We start from the raw sequence: 21,066 nt of genomic DNA on the forward strand, positions 1-21,066 counted from the left end.
CAGCATACAGCAGGTGTAGGCTCTGTGTGGCTGGTGCGCAGCATACAGCAGGTGTAGGCTCTGTGTGGCTGGTGCACAGCATACAGCAGGTGTAGGCTCTGTGTGGCTGGTGCACAGTATACAGCATGTGTAGGCACTGTGTGGCTGGTGTGCAGCATACAGCATGTGTAGGCTCTGTGTGGCTGGTGCGCAGTATACAGCAGGTGTAGGCTCTGTGTGGCTGGTGCACAGTATACAGCATGTGTAGGCTCTGTGTTGCTGGTGCACAGTATACAGCAGGTGTAGGCTCTGTATGGCTGGTGCACAGCATACAGCAGATGTAGGCGCTGTATGGCTGGTGCACAGTATACAGCATGTGTAGGCTCTGTGTTGCTGGTGCACAGTATACAGCAGGTGTAGGTAGGCTCTGTGTGGCTGGTGCACAGTATACAGCATGTGTAGGCACTGTGTGGCTGGTGCACAGTATACAGCAGGTGTAGGCTCTGTGTGGCTGGTGCACAGTATACAGCAGGTGTAGGCTCTGTGTGGCTGGTGCACAGTATACAGCATGTGTAGGTAGGCTCTATGTGGCTGGTGCACAGTATACAGCATGTGTAGGCACTGTGTGGCTGGTGCACAGTATACAGCAGGTGTAGGCTCTGTGTGGCTGGTGCACACACAGTATACAGCATGTGTAGGCACTGTGTGGCTGGTGCACAGTATACAGCAGGTGTAGGCTCTGTGTGGCTGGTGCACAGTGTACAGCATGTGTAGGTAGGCTCTATGCGGCTGGTGCACAGTACACTATTGAATGGCTCTGATTCCTCCTGCAGTGATGATGTATATGGAGTGCAGGAATAAAGGTGAGACGTGCAGTGACTGAGGAATCTGTGGCAGCTACAGTGTATACCTCGCTCTGACTATACATAATGCAGTGGCATAAAACACTTACTACTATGACAGGGATTACAGTGTGGAAGGGTGAAATATCTCCCATCACTTCCACACGGTGCAGGCGGATGAGATCAGTTACAGGGAGGCTCTCTTTAAGACCAAGTATCCACCCTCCATGTCTCTGTCTACCTCTCCTTCTCCTACCGTGCAGGGCTGTAAATTCCTGTCAGCCGAGCAGTAGCTGCCCTCCAGTATCTCCCACCAGCAGCCTGTCTCTCCTAATACACCCAGCCATTCCTCCTTCCTCCCCTGCACTATGCTGAGCAGCTGATATACAGGCAGGCAGGGGCTGCAGAGGAAAAGTTGGCCCCATTACCTTTCCCCACTATCCCATCAGACCGGTCATTGCAGTTTGAAGCAGAGGATCTGCACAGCATCCATCCGGCTGCGGTGTGTGAGTGGGCTCTCTCCATCCCACCTCTGTCACAGTGGCCGGGTCAGGTTCCTATCCAGCTCCCTTAGCTGCTGCTGCTGTGGGGGCGAAGCTGTCATCTCAGCCCACAAGTCTGAGAGACTGGCACACACACACACGTCGCTTCCATGGATCGGATGGAGCAGCCATTCCACAATTAGCACCAGCAGCCACAACTTTTGCCCCCTGCACTGAGCTGTGTTACTTTGCCCAGGTAAGGTCCCTTTCATTGTAGAGGCTTTAGTACTTACTGCTGTTGTATGCTGCAGCATTGTACTGCACGGAACGTGCTGTCCTTATTATTGCCATGCACTGTATATGACCTGTTCCACCTATTGGAATGCCAAGGCCCCTCTGATATTATAGATAGAACGTTTTGAGCTTCTGTTGCAGGCAGCTCATGCACTGTACCGTGTGGTGCAGCATCAGGTCTCCCATCAGTGATAATGCAGCAGAGAGCTTGTGTACTGTGTAAGGTGAAGGAAATAATATACATCTGCTGGAACCGGTACTGTGCAGGGGAATGCCATGCCAGCCAGGCACATACTGTAGCTTTAGGTAACCTGTCTGTGTGACCACGCAGGATTCCCTCTATGCTTCATCCTGACACTACTGCAGATTACTGCATGATGCTCTTACCACTATTTACATCTGTTATTGCACATACTGTGTACATTTAAGACAATGGGACTCATTGTATTGTATACAGTATCAGGGGTATAATACTACTGCTACTTAATTTATTTTTCTTATGAAAAGTTTTATATGTATTGGGCAAGAACTATTCAAAGTGTCTTGTGTAGAGTAATATGATTAGAGATCAGTCATATAGCACAATATTGAGTTTTAATGATTTATGGCTTCTTAGTAAATGAGTGTAACTTAGTTCATATCTGGGTCTGCACCTGTGGTGTTAATAGTCACTGCAGACCTGCATTCATGTGTATAACTGCAGGCAGCATAATTATTGCTCATCTGACCTACAGTATGTTCTTTGTAGGCTGGTTTAATTTGCTACCGTATTTCGCAGTGTTTAAATTGCTTGGATGTGATGTGCTTTCTCCTAAATGTGGAACTTAACCTATGAAAGTCTAACTGGCACAGCAGGTTGCTGTCAGATGAATGATGGTGTTATATACAGAGATTCCTGATAGCAAAGTTTTGTACATTTTCTGCTTCCTGTAGGATGTCCAGCAAAATCCATTATATGTGTTCCAAATATAAGCATAAAAGCACATTACCCTGTCATCTAAATTATTACATGCAATAATTCACATAAAGTTATGTATGGAGTGTTTGAAATATATACAGTATATATAATTTATAAAACACAAGTATTAACAATATATACATTATATATATAATACTGTATATAATTATATATATATATATATATATATATATATATATATATATACTAAAAAAAAGCTTTTTTTTTATTTCATTGCATATAGTATAATTGTTTGATCCTTTTTCCTAGGGAGCGTCAACATAATTTTCATATTCCCAGGGGGAAATCATTGGAATAAAATCCATTAACCTGAAACCTGCCACTATGGTCGGGTTATAAGACCCACACATTACTCTCTGCTGAGATCTCTAGTGTTTATCATCAGAATATACATGTCATTTATCATACAAAAAAAATAGAATTATCTAGCACCGTGTTAACACTGTTAGATAAGACAGCATGAAAACACTTTAATCAACGTATGTGGCCAAATGTAATTGGGTGTGAGAATCTGAAAGTGAGAGATTTTGGGAGAGTTTTTTTATTTTTAAAGCAGCGATCATTTAAACAGGTTAATTGTGTCATGTAATTGATTGCCGCTTAAAAAAATTGGAAAATCTCTCCCCAAATCTCTCACTTTCTGATTCTCACACCCTATTACATTTGGCCCATAATGTCAAATAGATTTTCTGGATGTAAATAATTAATTCACATTTTTAGGAACCGTATAGATTGGGCATTTCTCATTCCGAGTATGTCCCAGCTTTAAGGAGAAAACTGTGGTTATCCAGCTGCTGTGAAACTTCTCAGCATGCACCCCCATACTGGTATTACAGCAGTTGGAGTAGCATTATTTGCTCTCTAAACTGCAATGATTCCCAGCAACCAAACTTGGGTATTTTGTGGCTGTATGTGATGTCAGAGGCAATGGGTTGTATTTGTTTTTAATCTTCACTTCCATAACTGACTGCAATACTGTACTGAGCCAAGGGAGCAATATAACATCCTGCAATAGCTCTGGAACTAAGATGGCTATGGGGCTCGGAGGTGAAGGCCTATACGGATATGATAATCAGCCTGCTGACTACAGAGCCGGATTAAGGGCCAGATGTACTAAGCTTAAAAAGTGATAAAATGGAGAGGGATAAATGACCAGCCAATCAGCTCTGAACTTCCATGTCACAGGCTGGGTTTGAAATACAGTATTGCAGTTACATGCTGATTGGTTGGTGGTTTATCACTCTCCATGTTATCACTTTTCAAGGCTTAGTACATGTCGCCCTAAGGGAGGGGCGTCAGGGGCGGTCGTTCTGGGGCCCCCACACACAGAGAGGCCCCCCACAGGATTACAGAGCACCATGTGCTGGACCCCTCACATTTTGATACAAAGCTTAGAAGTGGAGCATTACGCTCCTGGCCCCCACTTGCCAGTGTCAGGCCAATTAATTTGAATCTGTCAGGAAACCCTGCTGTCAGTGACTACCTGGAGTCCCACCTTCCTGCATTCAGGTTGTTGCTGCTCCTCTCTATACCTCTAATTCAGAGATTCTCAGCCTTCCTCAGAATGGGACAAAAAATAAATGCTGAATGTATTAAGGCACACCATAAATTATTTAAAGGATAGTTTCTGTCTTTACAGTGCCCTTTGTTCACATTATGCCACTTTGTAGTACCCTTTGTTCACATTATGCCACTTTGTAGTGCCCTTTGTTCACATTATTCCACTTTGTAGTGCCCTTTGTTCACATTATGCCACTTTGTAGTGCCCGTAGTCCACGTTATGCCACTTTGTAGTGCCTTTAGTTCACATTATACTATTTTGTAGTGCCCCTTAGATCACTTTATGCCATTTTGTAGTGCCTCTTAAATCACATTATATAGTGCCCATAGTTTGGTGCCACACTTACCTGGTCCGCTCTTCTCAGGGGTGTATTATAGAAGATCTACAGTATTTATGTCAACACCAAATGGTCAACAAGTACACTAGGTTGACAGGGTCAAAATGTCGATATGACAAATGACGACACTATATTTTTGGCTGAAATCTTGTATGTTTGGTAATATGTAACCACCATTAGTAGATGGTGCTCCTGGCAATGTGGTTACTATTCGCACATTGTATGTTCATCATATGGTGTTGACCTACTGACTGCCTACTTGGACACCGCAAATCTATAATCTGGATACCTCCTCCGGATCTATCAGCCACAGTCACACATGGATGTCTTTGGCAGCCTTCTGCTGCTGCAACTTTACCACTCACATTTACACTGTGTGAGTGGTGTGCACATCTGCATGGGTTTGGTCTTTTCTGCAGGATCTAGCCTGAGCAAGCCAATGTATGTTCCGGTTTGGCAAGCCGGTTGTGTTGCAGCACATGAGGACACTAGTCCCAGCCACACCAGTAATTAATTACGGCCACACCAGTAATTCATTCTTCTCTTACCTTGCTGCTTGCTACATTGTACACAAGTAGCAGCAGGTGAGATAACGGATGTCCCTGACACCTTACAAATTGCTGCTGTTCCGGGTCATTCTTCAGTGAGCTCCTGTGATGTCATCAGCACATGCTTATACTAACCTACTGGGGTATGGGAGGAAGTAGATAAATTGATTTACATGGTATGTAGGAGAGGATGATTTGCAGAGAAAGGGAGGATGAATTATACAGAAGTTAAGTGGGAAAATCAATTACAGCAGGTTGAGGGTGGAAGACGGTGAATGAGAGTGGTAGAGAAGCTGAGGGGCAGTGAATTACAATATAGAAGAGGGGGATACATTAACTCAAAATGAGGGGGATGAATTATTTGCGGCGGGGAATGTGGGAAAGATACAGGTGCTGGTAGTGGCAAGAGGGGAGACTGAAATAACATGGCAAGATGGTGGTTGCATATGAATAACATTAGGGATGCAATAGTGGGGGAGGTGGATTATCATCACATGGAAGGTGCACCTGATTCTGGTTATGGGTAATGAATGAAGGAATTAGGTAGGTAGTAGATTAATATTTTACTATATGTATAAAGCCCAAATGGATGTGATTATCATTGAATTGCCATATTGGCCCGCCCCCTTTTCATTAAACCATGATTCTCCGCATTATGCTGTGCTTACTGTCTGTTTCAATATAAATTAAGGGAGATGCTGGAGGGACCCCAACTCTTCCTGGAGTCCGTGGTAACCAACTAATATTTGTAAGTCTCCTGGCTGTTCAGAGTTGTTAATGCGTAATGGTTTATTTTACAATTCACAAGCTCCTTTTTCCATAAATCATATAAAAGCCTTCGTCCTCCTCCTCTTCCTGATGTTGTTTGTCAAATAACACTGGCGCACATGTGCAGTGCCAGCAAAGGCAGTGTAGTGATAGCTATAGCTTCCAATTCACTGCCAAGATCTGTGCTGGAACAGTGTGTTCTTGCTAGAGCTATCCTGCAAGATTAGTTTCATACATAGGATGGATATTTAAGAGATTAATGCTTAGAAATGTGTCAATAAGGACTGGCACCATAAGTAGATGTGGTTAAGCAATACTGTTGCTGCCCAATGGCAACTGCATTTGACATGCTGAGTTACTGGAATGGTGCCTAAAAAGCTGCCCCCGTGATCATCTTGAGGACACGTAGGACACTCAGCTATTCCATTGGGGCATTTTCAATGCCATTTAGGCGAGCTATGGTGGTGAGCAGTGCCTATTTCCAAAAAGTGAGGTGGAATCAGCAAGGCTCGCTGCTATATGCAGCAGGATCGCAGCATTTGCAGCGAACCTCGCCTTACCGGGGAATCCGGCGAGGATTTCCCTGGAACAAAGAATAAGGCAAGCAGCCGGCAAGGGGGGTTAGAAGGCGAGGATGGCTTGTTTTTGGTGATCCTCTCTGAAAACAAACCATCCTAGCCATACAAACCCCCTCACCGGCCACATTGAATATATCCATTTTTCGCAATGGCTCTGCCCCCTGTTGTGGGGCCGATACATGACACATTTTCACCTACATTGGGCCATATATGGACTGATAAATAATTGGGGTTGTACCAAGAGTATTTATATGTAGGGGCCACACACTGGCCCTTATTCTGATTGAATTGGACGGCTCCGTGTGTGTTCGGACGACCTATGTTTGGTGTTTGCGCACGTGCAGAGGCGTATCTGCACATGTGCGAACGCCTCACACGTCCGAACACGGCTTGAGTTCTGTGCAGAAAACGATCGTATGGAACCATCCGAGCAGGGGGTGGAGAGGGGCGTGAAGGAATGTTTGGGCTCATTACCATATGCGTACGCCCCGCGTTTCATCGGCGTTCCCATCAAACCGCTGTGCGTACGTATGGTAATGCGCCCGTGACGCACTTGGGGGGCAGACAGCTGACATAGCCGGATGTCAGCTGCCCACCCATATCCCAGCTTTCATACGAAGAAATGTCCGAGTGGTCTGGAGCACTCGGTGCTGCCTGACCGCTCGGTCCATCATTCGATGGTCGGCGACCATCGGAGGTTAGGGGAGGTTCCCACAGATGGAGGAGTTGTTCACATAAAACATCCAGTCTTACCGCATTCGGACTGTGTGAGCGATCTGCACGGTAGGCAGGGCTAAGAACACTCGGATCCTGTCCGAAATATGTATCCATCCGAATCAACTAGAATAAGGGCCACTGTCTGGATTTTACACTGTCCCTGTAAAATATTTACAATAAAGATCGAATATCACTAATTCAAATTGCTCGGAACTAGAAGCATTTTGCATAATGGACTATTCTGTATTTTTGTAATATTTTAATATTTCAATAAATATCTCTGGATATCTTGCATTTTTGTTTTATAAACACATGAAATACACACACATATATTCTATTTGTGCATGAAACAAGGATTCAAAACATGATACACAATTTGTGTCCTATCTCAGGCACTGAATATGAATGCCAAGCAATCATTGTCGTGCACATATTTAGTGCCAGTTACATATCATGTTCCCAGTAGTGCTTTTAGCAAAAAAAAAAAAAAAATTCTGGAAACTATGGTTTTCACAATAATTTGGATAATGGATATTTGGATAAGGGATACTCAACCTGTATAAAGTTCTTGAAATATCATGTGTAAGAAATGCTACATATGATGTTAAACTTAGGTGAATTAGATTATTAGTTGTCCAGTGCAAAATGGAAAACTTGATATTGGTGGCAGAGAACTGTACAATTAGAATCTTATCCTATTACTTTTTAGAGGATATGTTCTACTAAATTAGATAAATAAGAAAATGTTTGTTTGACTTTTATTTTTATCACATTTCTGGCTTTTGTGTCTCAGTGGAATATGTACTGTGTTTCGCATATGCTATTTTATCTCCTGCTCATCACTTTCAGTTTGCTTTCTTCACAGTGTTGACTTTACGCTTAGACATACTAATGCTAGGAACACACTAGAAGATATACTGGGCAGTATTCAATGCTCCCATTTCATTCCTTTCTCCGGCGAGGATTGTTCTTTTTTGGTGAGAAGGCCAATCCTCTCACCAAAAAAGTTCCTCGCCATATTCAACACTCCCAGTTTGCAAAAACTAAACAGAAAGCTTTACCAGTTCGCCGCTTGGTCAGTGCCGTTGTTCGCTGTTGTTTTCTTATGGCAAATTTTGCGTACCTCGCCGATTGTGTATTCAATGCTAAAACGGAGAACGCTGCTCACTTTTTTTTTTTTTTGGTATGCCTCTCCGTTTAGCTCTCTGCATCTTTTTTAAGTGATCTCGACTTACTTAGGTAAAATGTATTTTCTTTTCTTTTTGGTGTCTACCAGTCTATTTTTTTTATTATTTAAAGGATCTATATTATTTTGTTTCTTTTGAAGCGCCATATTAATATATTTAAATTTTTTTGTGTTAATTTTTTTTTTCATCCCAAGATGCATTTTTTTTTCACGGTTTATTCTACCCATGATTCACCTCTTCTTCATCACTCCTTCGTTTGGCCTTTGAGGAGATACACAGCTTTTTACACATCAGCTGCGTTTGAATAGGATTTTTAGGCTAATTTGCATTTTTCTGCATATCTCAGCAATATTTAAACACTGCCTACAAATGGAACCATTAACTCCTGACTGGTCAATGCTCACTGTTGAATAGGGTAAGTAGGAGGCATGGCGAGGGGTAGAATTAACGGAGAATGCACGGCAAGGGAAAGATGGAGAACCCTGTGCCGTGCTCGCAAAGGCGGGTAGTGATAGAATACCATCTGACACCATGATTTATCGATGAAATATTGTATCACTACTGTTCGTACAGAAAAGGACCAAGGGCGATGAAGAGGTGTTTACCATCCAACGAAAGAGATAAAAAGATATGATAATAAAGGTTAGAACCTTTAATAGAAATGCTTTTAATTACAACACAGGAGGGGTTGAGTGGTGACCCCTTCTTTCGGACCGGCAGAAGAAGAGTGACTGCGCCTTGGGACTGATTATTTTTGTTTGTTTGTATATTGTATCACTACTGTCAGGATAAGTACTGTAAGCCGCCACTTTGCCGAGCTAATAACATGGAATGCCTTGAACATCCTCAGAAGAAGCTCTATGGGTGCACCTGGGCACATGCGTTAGGGATGGTACATGCCGTCTTAAGCTTAGAAGAGCAGAGCCTTATTTGGGTGATCCACCATTGTTAGCCCCCTCATTTCTTGGACCCACAGCTGTGCCCCCCCCTTCTATGGAGATAGCTCCACTGCTGATTTTACAAAGTGAGATAGTGACATAAGCCACGCAATATATCCTTGTGGAAATGGGTGGTGTGGGGCCACAATAACCATTGGGGTTTTACCACCCACTGAACAGTGCTTCAAATCTTGGGGATCAGGGTCATAAGTGATTCACAGTATCTCATCCATACTGTACATTTCTCATCTGGACCTGCCCCTGCATTATGTCTACTTATTATATTATATCTCTGTAAAGCGCTGCAGAATATGTGTGCGATATATAAGAACCTGTTAATAAATAAATATACTTAACTAGTCTCCATGATATACAGTATAGGTTATTTAAGTTTCCCAGGCTCCCTCTCAGCTCTCTGATCACCAGCACAGTTTTGAGTCTGGGATGAAGTTCAGACTGACAGCATGACAGATGGTGAGTGTATCAGGACAAGGTGGAGGAAGCAGGTGTGTGACTAGGGAAGAAAGGAGGTGGGGCAGCTGCTCTTGGGGAGAGGGAGGGGCAGAAAGTAATCTGGCTCCTTGGTGGTGGATAGCCACTTCTACTGCCTTCCAACTGCCACTGCCTAACAAGATCAAAATTGATTTCTGGATTCTGGGGCATTTTCTGTGAACCCAGGACTGTCCTGCCAAAATTGTTAGGTATGTATTGTGTACTGTATATGGTTATGTCACTACCTATGGATAATGTCTTATGCGCCCATATTTCTGCTCACATTCTCTTGAGGTAACGAGCAGAAATCAGTGAAAAGTCTGTGGTTTGGGCATCCAAGACGGACTTTAGACAGTTTTACCAATTTATTTGGCTAAACCCGCTGCTTTTGGGAGCAACAAGTGCGAAAACTCATGGGTGCCATAAAATAATATTATTGCTTTGTTGGGCGGTCATTAGTTTAAGCCACAATAAAAAATGTGGAATTCCCCCTATATTTTAATTTTTAGAGGAACATTTAAAATGCAAAAAGGTTGTTATAATTAAATTCTAGAGATTATCAAGGTCAATGAAGACTTGCTTAAGCATAAAGCGATATTTTGTCCAGTCCGGTGAATTGGACAGACATATCGCTCACCTTGACACATATCAGGCAGTGTGTATGCCCGATATGCTTGTTCCTGTGGTTTCTACAGATATTGACAGGTTTCATTTGCTCTACATCAATCTTAGTAATATAACTAGCATCCTATAGTATGCTAATGAAGGACGGAACATGATTGCTCCGTCCGTCATTAAAGTTGCCTGGTGTGTACACACATTGTGGGCTGACAAGAATTAATTCTGATGTGAGAACGAATGCCCCTCGCTCCAGTATAGGGATGGCCATCGTTGCCATTGCCATCTATGGTTGCCATCGATGGCAATGCTGCAGCTGGCCATCTATAGTGGTAAACTATGCAATGGATGACCATTGATACTTTTACATATCGATGGTCATCCATTGTGTTTGATTGATAGGCCTGTGGGCCAATCAAACATGGGGAGCGGGGCTTCGTGGGTGTCGGGGGTGGAGCTATGCTCGGTGTCCCGGCACTTTAAAAAAAAAAAAGAAAAGCAAAACATTGTTTTGCTGTTCCATCGATGGAGTGAAACCATCTGGTTCTCCCCCATCGATTGCAAAAGTATTCGACGTCGGACATGAACCATCGATGATTTTGAATTATCGATGGTCGATGGCCATCCCTACTCCAGTGAGCTTTAGATGTATCAGCTCAGAAGCATAGTGCCTTTATAACTGTTTTAAAATGTCGCTAATGGCATAGCCAGCATTATATTAATAAGAATATGTGATTGTATGTAATCTCTAAGAAATATTTAAACTCCTTATCCTAAAAGAAGAGTTTAATATAATACTATTAAAGTTTGGGCAGACACAGTAATTTGTGCTAGACGTTACATTAGTGGAGTGTGTTGGAGTGACACCAGCCCAGGCATGATAAGTAGATTTAATATGAAAAGGGCCATGCAAAGAGAAATAAGATGTACGCAGTAAAATGAATAAATTCTTTTTCATTTGAGCATCAAACAAGAGCTCAGCAAAGACACATTTTTATTGCTACATGCATTCAGCTAAAGTCGCATATCATATAAATTTACCATGAAGACATCAAGCTTAATTAATTGATATTTTATTAACAGTATTTTGATTGCATCTTATTTCATAGTCTGAAGCAGGGGAAGCGGGATTTTATAAAACATGTAACACTCATTCACCAGTGGTTATTAAAAAGTGCGTAAGTGACGCAGGGCACATCATTAATGTAAAACACTGGGGGCAGGCTGTACTAAAGCCAAAATGCAGCCATAAATACTGAATACCAATTGTATATCTCCCAACACCTTATGTAGCATGCATCACTCTGTGCATGCTCAGAAGGACTCCCCTGTACTAAAGCTGGATCATTGTGACTACATTGAGCCGCAGGGGGCGACAAGAATGGCAGGATGCACACGCACCAGCGTGTGCCATATTCGTATCCGCTGCTCATTTGAAATATGAGACAGTGGCCTGAGTCACGGCTGCCACTAGGCCAGCAAATAGGGATTTGTTGCAGCGATGTAGCCACTATAAGCATGGCTACATTTATATAACAGCAGAACCAGCCAAGATCTTATGGCAGTGGTTCCCAAACCTTTTCAAATCACGGCACCCTAAAGCATCAGAATTTCGTTCACGGCACCCCTAGGCCAAAAGTTTCTTATTCAGAAATTTTGAAAAAAAAAAAATTAAGTAAATTGTTTTATGTCATACAAAGGGTTAATTATGGGTGAGGGACAGGATTAGCTTCTGTTTGTCCACCAATGTTATTATTGACCGCCCACCAGCAATGTTTTTGCCTTTTACATTGACCATAAATAATTGGAATTGGTCCTTGACCACCAATACAAGGCACCCCTGCAAGTGTCCCGAGGCGCCCCAGGAAGCCACGGCACACAGTTAGGGAACCACTGACTTATGGGAGTATCATAGGTGGTGCAGTAGTGGTGGAGACAATAGTCACTAGGTTGACATTAAAAAGGTTGACATGCATTAGGTTGGCTATTTAAGGTCAACAGGCCTTAGGTCGACCCAAGTATTAGATTGACATTAGGAAGGTCGACAGTCAAGTGGTCATCATGGGTTTTTCAAGTTTTTCTGAGCCGACATGTGCCGACATTGGCATAGTAGTACGTTTATTTATAAGGCGCCGCAAAGTGTCCGCAGCGCCGTACATAGCGCTGGAGGGAGAATATAATAATGTGCATAGATAGGCACTGTTTCTGAAGCTTGGCCAGCACAGCGGCGCCTCAATATGGTGTTCATGTCGGCTGTCTGAAAAAAACCCACGAAAAACCATTATTAACCTTTTGACTCTGGACCATATGCGTGTGTCGACCTTTTGACCCTGTCGACCCTGAGGTCATATCGACATTTTCCATGTGTCGTCCTAAGGCCTGTCAACGTTCTCTGGTCGACCTAATGCATGTCAAACCTTTCAGTGTTGAGATAATGATCCACACCCGTGAAGGAGTGAATGGCTGGGAAGGCACTTACTAGTATCAAAGCCACATTTACACACAAACATGTATGATTGGTTTTTATAGTATACTGGAGTAGAAGAGACGAGGCTCTGGTTCCCCGGCCTTCTCTGACTGCATGTTACTGGTATATACTGTGGTAAATGTAGGCTCCCTCCAGTACTATACATTCTCAGTTCAGAAGACACTCAGGGGCACATCCTGTGTATAGCGCAGAAAGGAACACTTGTGGCTGGCGAGATGTACTAAGCCTTAAAAAGTGATAAAGTGGAGAGTGATAAACTACCAAGCCAATCATCTCCTGACTGCCATGTTACAGGCGGGGTTTGAAAAATGACAGTTAGGAGATGATTGATCAGTGGTTTATCTCTCTCTCTTGATTTTATCACTTTTGAAAGCTTAGTACATCTGGACCTTAGGAACAAACATCTCATGTGTAGTACTAGTAGCACATTCCTGTTGTATGTATGTGTATGAAGGTGGCAAGGGTTACGTGTCAGCAAGTTGGACTGCAGTGATGTCTTTAGTGCGTCCTCGTTACTTTAGTCAAAGTCAGTGATGAAAACAGGAGCGTGCTGTGAGGCCATGTCCATGGGGGTTGGTGTGGAGGAGCTGGAATAGAAGGGCTTTGCTATGCTCAAAAAAGCATCTTCGTAAGTGGTCAAATTAAGAGTAAAGGTCCATGCACACTGGGTGCTTTTTTTCCCAGCGTGTATGGAGAGCGATGATGCTGGAAATAGCTCAGTGCATACACACTGAGCGATTTTTCTAATGTTTTAGCAATTTTCCCGTGGGTGGACAACTTTCCATAGCAGGACACTATAGAAAGCCGTCCACACCGTCGCTAATCTGCTGTTAATACCAGCAGTAGAGCGGCTGGGCCAGCGATGTTGCGGGTGCACACATCACCATTCATCGCTGCCCCGTACACACTAGGCTGCTTTTGAGCTGAAAGCAGCTAAAAAAAAAAAAAAAAAATGGTCTGCTTTCAGCTCATTCGCTCATTGTGTATGGGCCTTAAAGGTGGCGGAATTGCAAAAATTTGCATGTGTGCAGCCACTTCTTACAAAGCAAGCACAGGTAATATACAATGCTTACCCATTTTCAGCCCTGCTACCTCTGCCCGCACATCAAAGATCAGCATAGCCTTTGCATAACCTCTTGCTTTAATGAAGCTCTGCTTTTTGTATCTTATGCTGAAAGGTTTAAGAATTTTAAATAATTCTTTGGCAGCATAATTGAGATTTGGCAAACTTAATATTCACACACGCAGGAAAGCAAAAAGAGAAAAAATACCTTGTCTACATCGGATAAACTTTTTTCCCTATTGTCACTCATTTTCTATCACTGTTTCTGATACTTCTGTAGTTTCACGGCACCAGCATGGCGCCGTGCTACTTCCGGGTTCTACGCTCGCCACGAAATATGTAAAAAAAAGTAACTTAACTCCATGCCAACATGGATAGTTCATACCCCCACTATCCATGTTGGCATGGAGTTGATTTTAAATAGCGTGGCGAGCGTAGCGAGCCACCGAGCCCGCAGCGTGGGCGAGCGAAGCGAGCCCCGCAAGGGGACTCAGACGCACGGCGCCATACTGGCGCCATGAAACTACGGAAGTACCCTGTTTCTATTGCTCCAGCAGTTGTATTGTGTTTGACCCAATCCAGAGGGTTCCGTTTGTTTTCTCATACCACAAGATCTAACTGCAAACACAAACTCTCTATCTCTCTTGAGAACAATACATGCAGTCAAATCATTTCTTAACTCAAACAATAAAATTGATTATGCTTACCATATCCTCAGCAGAAGAAACGTATCATGTTGACATAGCATTCGATTTGAGCAATTGCGCCTATCAGAGCCTTCAGAATCTTGATACACTGCTCGATTTGTATTCTTTCTACAGTATGTATAAAAATTGTAATGACGCTTTACAGATCTATCAGTATCAAACAGTGTGATTTGATGTGCAGTGTGGTCCTCATTAAATTACAGCTATACCCCAATTGGGTTCCAATCCAGGTGCTGACCCACAGTGTAAACGGGGGCTGCGCTTTGAGATGACATCATCTCCAAGCACCAGGACTGCCTATCGCCATGCTGAAGGCATGCCCAGCACCAAGGTAAGCTGCTGGGCTGCCCCAAGCCTCCATGCACCACTAGCCCCACCTGTCCACGAGGGGATTGGATGCAGCACACAGGCATCCATTCACCTCCTCCCCGGCTCCGCTGCTGTCTGCACAGTACAGCAGACAGCAGGAGAGTCTGTGTGCACCCCCCACCCAACATCCTTACTAGAGATGTGCAGACTCGGATTCCGAAGATCCAAGCCCCCATTACGAGCCCAGTTCCGAGCAGCGCTCGGAGATTCCCGCCTGACTCGGGTGCGTCCGCGTGGTCAGAACGTCATCTCCCGGTGCCGGATTTCGCGAGGCTTTAAAAGCGGCTGCAGACTCCAGTCTAGTAGTGGGTTGAGAGAGGGTGTGTTGGTGCTGCTGCTGGGGCTTAAACTTAAACTTGAGCTTGACCTTGAACGCAATATTTTTTAATCGCTGGGGCTGTCTCTCAGTGCTGCTGTGTAGTCTAACTGTGTACTTGTAGTACTACTGTCTCCTCTGTGCCGTCTACCTCTGGTGTGCTGTGCTGTAATTAATTATTTTATTCGCTGGGGCTGTCTCCCTCAGTGCTGCTGTGTTCTCTGTTCTCCTCTCTGCTTAGGAGAACAGTCTAACTATGTACCTGTAGTACTACTTTCTACCTCTGGTGCTGTGCTGTGCCTGTAATATTATATTATATATTAATAATTAATTAATTATATTATATATATAGTCCACTGGTGCTACCTGCACTGAATCTGTCAGTATTATTTAGTTACTCAGTCCACTGTTGCCACTGGCAGTGCTACTGCCTACCTAGTGTACCTACCTAGTACATACTAGGCTGCTATATCTAATTTAATTAAAAATTATACTTGTGCTGTGTGTGTGACTATAAAAAATAATTCCATGCTGCTGGTGCACTGACGTGTGCCACTGCCAAGCAGTACCTAATAATAAAATTAATTATTATAAATTCTGCTGGTGCACTGCATAAAGCTACTGGTGGTGTGTAATATAACTACCTTTTGTGGTGACCACTGGCAGTGCTACTGCCTGCCTGCCTGCCTGCCTACCTACCTAGTAGTTTATTTTCTCTACCTACTACCTAATAGAGGTTGTCAGTATTATTTACTCAGTCCAGTGTTACTGCCTAAGTATACCTACCTAGTAGTACAACTACATACTAGGCTGCTATATCTAATTTAATAAAAAAATAATACTTGTGCTGTGTGGGATTGTAAAAAATAATTCCATGCTGCTGGTGCACTGACGTGTGCCACTGAGTGCCACTGCCAAGCAGTACCTAATAATAAAATTAATTATTATAAATTCTGCTGTGCACAATACTAGTATTGCTGACGTATCTACCTGTCTTGTGCCTAGTACTGTCTTATCTACCTGTCTGGTGCCTAGTACTGCCGTATCTACCGTCTGGTCTGGGGCTCACTGCCTAATACTGCCGTATCTACCTGTCTGGTCTGGGGCCCACTGCCTAATACTGCCGTATCTACCTGTCTGGTCTGGGGCCCACTGCCTAATACTGCCGTATCTACCTGTCTGGTCTGGGGCCCACTGCCTAGTACTTCCGTATCTACCTGCCTGGTGCCTAGTACTGCCGTATCTACCTGCCTGGTGCAGCCACATGTTTGTGCCGCACACTTGTGTGGCTTAGCATAGTTATCCAGCTACATCAGTGCAACCTTTTGCCCTAAAAACAATATTGTGAGGTGTTTAGAATAGACTGGAAATGAGTAGAAATTAATGTTATTGACGTAAATATAGCGTAGGAGCAAAAAAAAAAAACAAATTCTGTGATTTTAGCCGTTTTTATGCTTTTTTAACAAAAAAATCAGGGTACTTGTTTCCTAGCATGGCTACAATCGCGGGCATCGTGTACCTTTAAGTTAAGGTACACGATGCCCGCGATGGACCCGATTTCCTTTGAAATCAGGTCCATTTTGCCGGCAAAGGGAAAATCGCGGGCATCGCGTCGGTCGCGACCATTAACATTGGCCCCGACGCGACCGACGCGATGCCCGCGATTTTGCCATAGGGTGCAATGTTAAAATATTTTTTAACATTGAAATCGGGAGCATCGCGTCGGTCTTGTGCCATTATAATGGCACAAGATGAGATGGACTTGATTAAGTCCATCTCACATAGTAAAAAATGTGAAATGGGCCAATATGACCCATTTCACATTATATATGTCCCCGTCGTCACCCCACAATTGACGTGAACCCGAAGCGTGGCGAGCGAAGCGAGCCCGCGAGGGGCGGCGGTGCGCGTCCTCCAACCTTTTCATTCCCCTACTATCCACGTCGGCGTGGAGTTGAGAATATAAAGTGTGGCGAGCACACCGAGCCCGAAGCGTGGCGAGCGCAGCGAGCCACGTGAGGGGACGCGTATACCTGTGAAGTTATACGCGTCCCCTCGCGGGGCTCGCTACACTCGCCACGCTTCGGGCTCGGTGGCTCGCTGCGCTCGCCACACTTTATATACTCAACTCCACGCCGACGTGGATAGTAGGGGAATGAAAAGGACGTAGGACGCGTACCGCCGCCGCTCGCCACGCTTTGGGTTGGCATCAATCATGGGGTGGGGTTTACGGTGTAAAATTGGGGGTCTAGAGAATATTTTACATTGGATCCAATGTAAAATCGGGTCCCAGGGACCCTATTCACATTTGATTCAATAAAAAAATCGGGTCGGTCGCATCGCATGCGACCAAATCGCATGCAATGCGACCGACGCGATTTTTCCGACACGACCACCTCAATGGAAATCGGTGTGGCCGTGCTAGGAAACAAGTACCAAAATCAGAACCCAAAACCCCAAAAATCCAAACACAAAACACTTGTTTTGAGGTGTTTTGCCAAAACCCATTAGAACCCAAAACCTCAAGGTATTCAGAACCCAAAACCCGAAAAGTGGGCGGTGCACATCCCTAATCCTTACTGACCGCAGGACGCTGCGGTCCGGAGGTTGGGCTCCACCATTGCTGTAAACGGGAGGCGGTTCAAAGGGCAAATTGCAGAAATCATGCAATTAGGTGAAACGACATTTTGGGGTAAAATTTAATTGGTCACTGGCTTTACCATGCGACATGCTGAGGTACATAAATTTGAAAGAATATGAAAGGGGTATGTGTTCTGAGTTTTTGAATTAGTGACCTGTGGTAAATCCGCAAATTGCTTCAAGGTACCACTTTAAAGTGGATTTTTGCCCGCAGCCTATGGAGTGGATTATATTGACAAACTCTGCCGCAGGTCATACTGGGACGTATCCATGACAGATCCCTTACACAGCGTTGTGCAGAGAAGCCTATAGGCTGCTATAGGGTATTGCCAGCCTTGCGGGTAATATCCCTTACAGCGGTACCCCGGTGTGCGGGCTTTAGTACATTCGAAAATGTTTTTTTTACACCATTTCCGCTTTAGTACATCCCGCCCTATATGTATAGAATGTGAAGGTAAGAGAACCATGGAGTACAGTGGTGGTGGTTGAGAGTTTCACAGAGAATTCCCCCCCCCCCCCCCCACACACATACACACACACATACACACATATACACATACAGCCATGACTTTTAATTATTTAATTAGAATTCCATGTTTAGGTTATGGGACTTAAAGTGGCTTTTAGCTCGCAGCTTCAGACAACATGAAAATAGGGAAAATCCTTATTTTAATGTAAAAAAACATAACAAAGCACAGAGTAGTATCCCTGGGGTAAAATGTGACCAGTGCAGACATGTCTAGGGAAATTTACTAAGATCATCCGTTTTGGATGATCAGCAATTTGGATGCTTACGAACGGAATCGGGAGTGTTTCAGGCAGAGAATTCGGCAAATATTAAAAGCTGACAAGTTCTCTGCATTTGTATTTTCTGATGGTGAAATCTTTCATATTTGGCTGCCGAGTTTCCTGGCTGCCAAACACAGCTAACCCTGAATCGTGGAAAAAGTGAAATTACAAAAAAAAACTGCCTTCATCCGGTGATAACCAGACCTGGACTCTTTGAGCCGTTCCTGGTTCACAAAATGCAGGGGAAAATCCCATAGTGGTTCTCCCTATTTAAAGAACTAGCAGCAAGCTCTTGAAATGGCAGTGGTTCCAAATATATGAGGGGGTCAAAAGAAGTAGGTTTCCCTAGGGCTGTAGTTGCCGGGTTGATAGTCTAAAATGAAATAGTTAATATTGGGTTTGGTTGTGGGACTAAAAGCCCCAGCAAGCCTCCCCCACATGCAGATACTTGGATAACCACAAGTACCAGCAAGCGGAACATTAAAGGGCCCGCTAGAACTTGTTGTTCCATAACTAAACTAATGCTACTGTACAATAAAAACACACACAAACACCGTTGATAAAAACATTTTATTAACATACATGTACACATGCATACATGCATACATACTTACCTATGTTCATACGTAGATCGGTCTCTTGTCCTGTGGAAATCCATTTGGGTACCTGTGGAAAGAAATAGTCATGTAAATCCAGTGTAGGTCATCCAGTAGGCATCAGGGTTTAAATAAAAAAACATTGGCCCTTTTTTGGTTCACTCTTTCTGACAAAATCCTTCTTAGATGGACAAAACCATGTGCACTGCAGGGGAGCATATGCAAAATGTGCAGAGAGAGTTAGATTTGGGTGGGGTTTTACTTCAAAGTGAGATCTATATTGAAGTGTAAAAATAAAGCAGCCAGTATTTTCCCTGCACAGAAACAAAATTACTCATCCAAATCTAATTCTCTCTGCACATGTTACATCTGCCCCCCGCAGTGCACATGGTTTTGTCCATCTAAGAAGTATTTTGTCAGAAAGAGTGAACCAAAATAAGGCCCAATATGCAAAAATACCCGATCCGTGTGAAAAGGTATGTATTCATATGGTCTCCTTTCACCCGAATGACGGGTCCCCACGTGACTGCAGGACCCAACAGCCAATTAGGGACCACCACATCAGCAGCACTCCCATGATTTGCTGAGCTCCGCTGACCTGCCAGTCAAAGCGGGACACACTAAACTTTACTATGGGGATGATTTCCCCATAATAAAATATCTGTGAGAACTTTGTGGTTTAGCTAAACCACAAAAGTTAATTAAACTTGACCGGGGACCCCATGGCGTTTCCAAAAAAACCCCCAAAAACGTAAAAAATTATTGTTATTATTATTAATCTTATTATTATGTTTTTGATTTCAACATATTTTTATTGTTTTTTTTCAATAAGTGTATGATATACATCAACAGTAATACAGACTTAATGTAGATATAAGAATAAAGTTATGGAGTGTCCACATGTTGGATATTAATAACGATACAAGTCCTCCATCTCAATGTATGGGTACAATATGGAATACGGTATATATCTCCTAGGACTTTGAAGAGTCAAGCTGGAGGAGAACGCTCCGACAACCTAGCTTAACATATAACCTTAATATGCCTATTAACTTATGGGGATAACAAATGAAAGAAAAGATAAGACAAGACGAGACATAGGTAGGGAGTGGGTAGTCTTGTATAGGGGCATAATCACCATAAGCTATACTTTATTTACTTATTAATTCAGTTAATCCAGGTTATTACTGCTGCGGGTACCTATTAGGGTAGACGGGGCATGGAAAGGGATTGGTGGGGGGGATTCTAATAGAGGGGGGGGGGGTGAGGGGGGGGGATAAGAGGGGGGGGGGTGTAGGAGCTGCGATAGGTTTATGTTGGGGTGAACTGGATTGTTCCTTATTCCTTCATTAGCTAATCATGTCCGGATTGCTTGGTAATCTCAGATGGTCAAATTTTGCTTATGTAAATTTCGTGAGTTTTAGATATCGTGGTTTAATAAGGCATTTAGGTTCAACGTGGGATGGGTTATTCAATTGCTTTATACTCAATTAGACATTGATGTGGGAAGACTAGGAAAGGATATCTGTGTTCTAAGGGCAGGGTCTAATGAATCTACATATAGGCTCCACTTCTGGATTAGTCTGGACTGTGGACGTGATGCGTCTAGAGACATTGTGCGGATATCATATAACAAGATCTGGAATAATTTATCCTTAAGTTCGGCAATAGTTGGGGCTGTGGGTTGAATCCAGTGGATGAGTATCACTTTTTTCGCCATAGTTAATACCGTGTATAGTAAAGGCAAGATTTGGGAAGATTTATGTCCAATGTTCCAG

At 43.5% G+C, this 21,066-nt stretch overlaps 1 protein-coding gene across 2 annotated transcripts in view; it reads left to right on the forward strand.

Annotated features, from left to right (window-relative positions):
* The first annotated feature begins 972 nt into the window (after positions 1 to 972).
* Positions 973 to 21,066, forward strand: part of SYNDIG1 (synapse differentiation inducing 1) — a 283,353-nt gene continuing 263,259 nt past the window's right edge. The window contains exon 1 of one of the 2 annotated variants that reach the window (XM_083175961.1): positions 973 to 1,559. The gene's annotated coding sequence lies outside the window, so the exon portion shown is untranslated. The remainder of the gene's footprint in view (positions 1,560 to 21,066) is intronic. The other variant, XM_083175962.1, reaches the window with a different exon arrangement.

The sequence above is a fragment of the Crinia signifera genome, chromosome 3 (genome assembly GCF_055691185.1).
Source record: "Crinia signifera chromosome 3, ASM5569118v1, whole genome shotgun sequence".
Taxonomy (NCBI): Eukaryota; Metazoa; Chordata; class Amphibia; order Anura; family Myobatrachidae; genus Crinia; species Crinia signifera.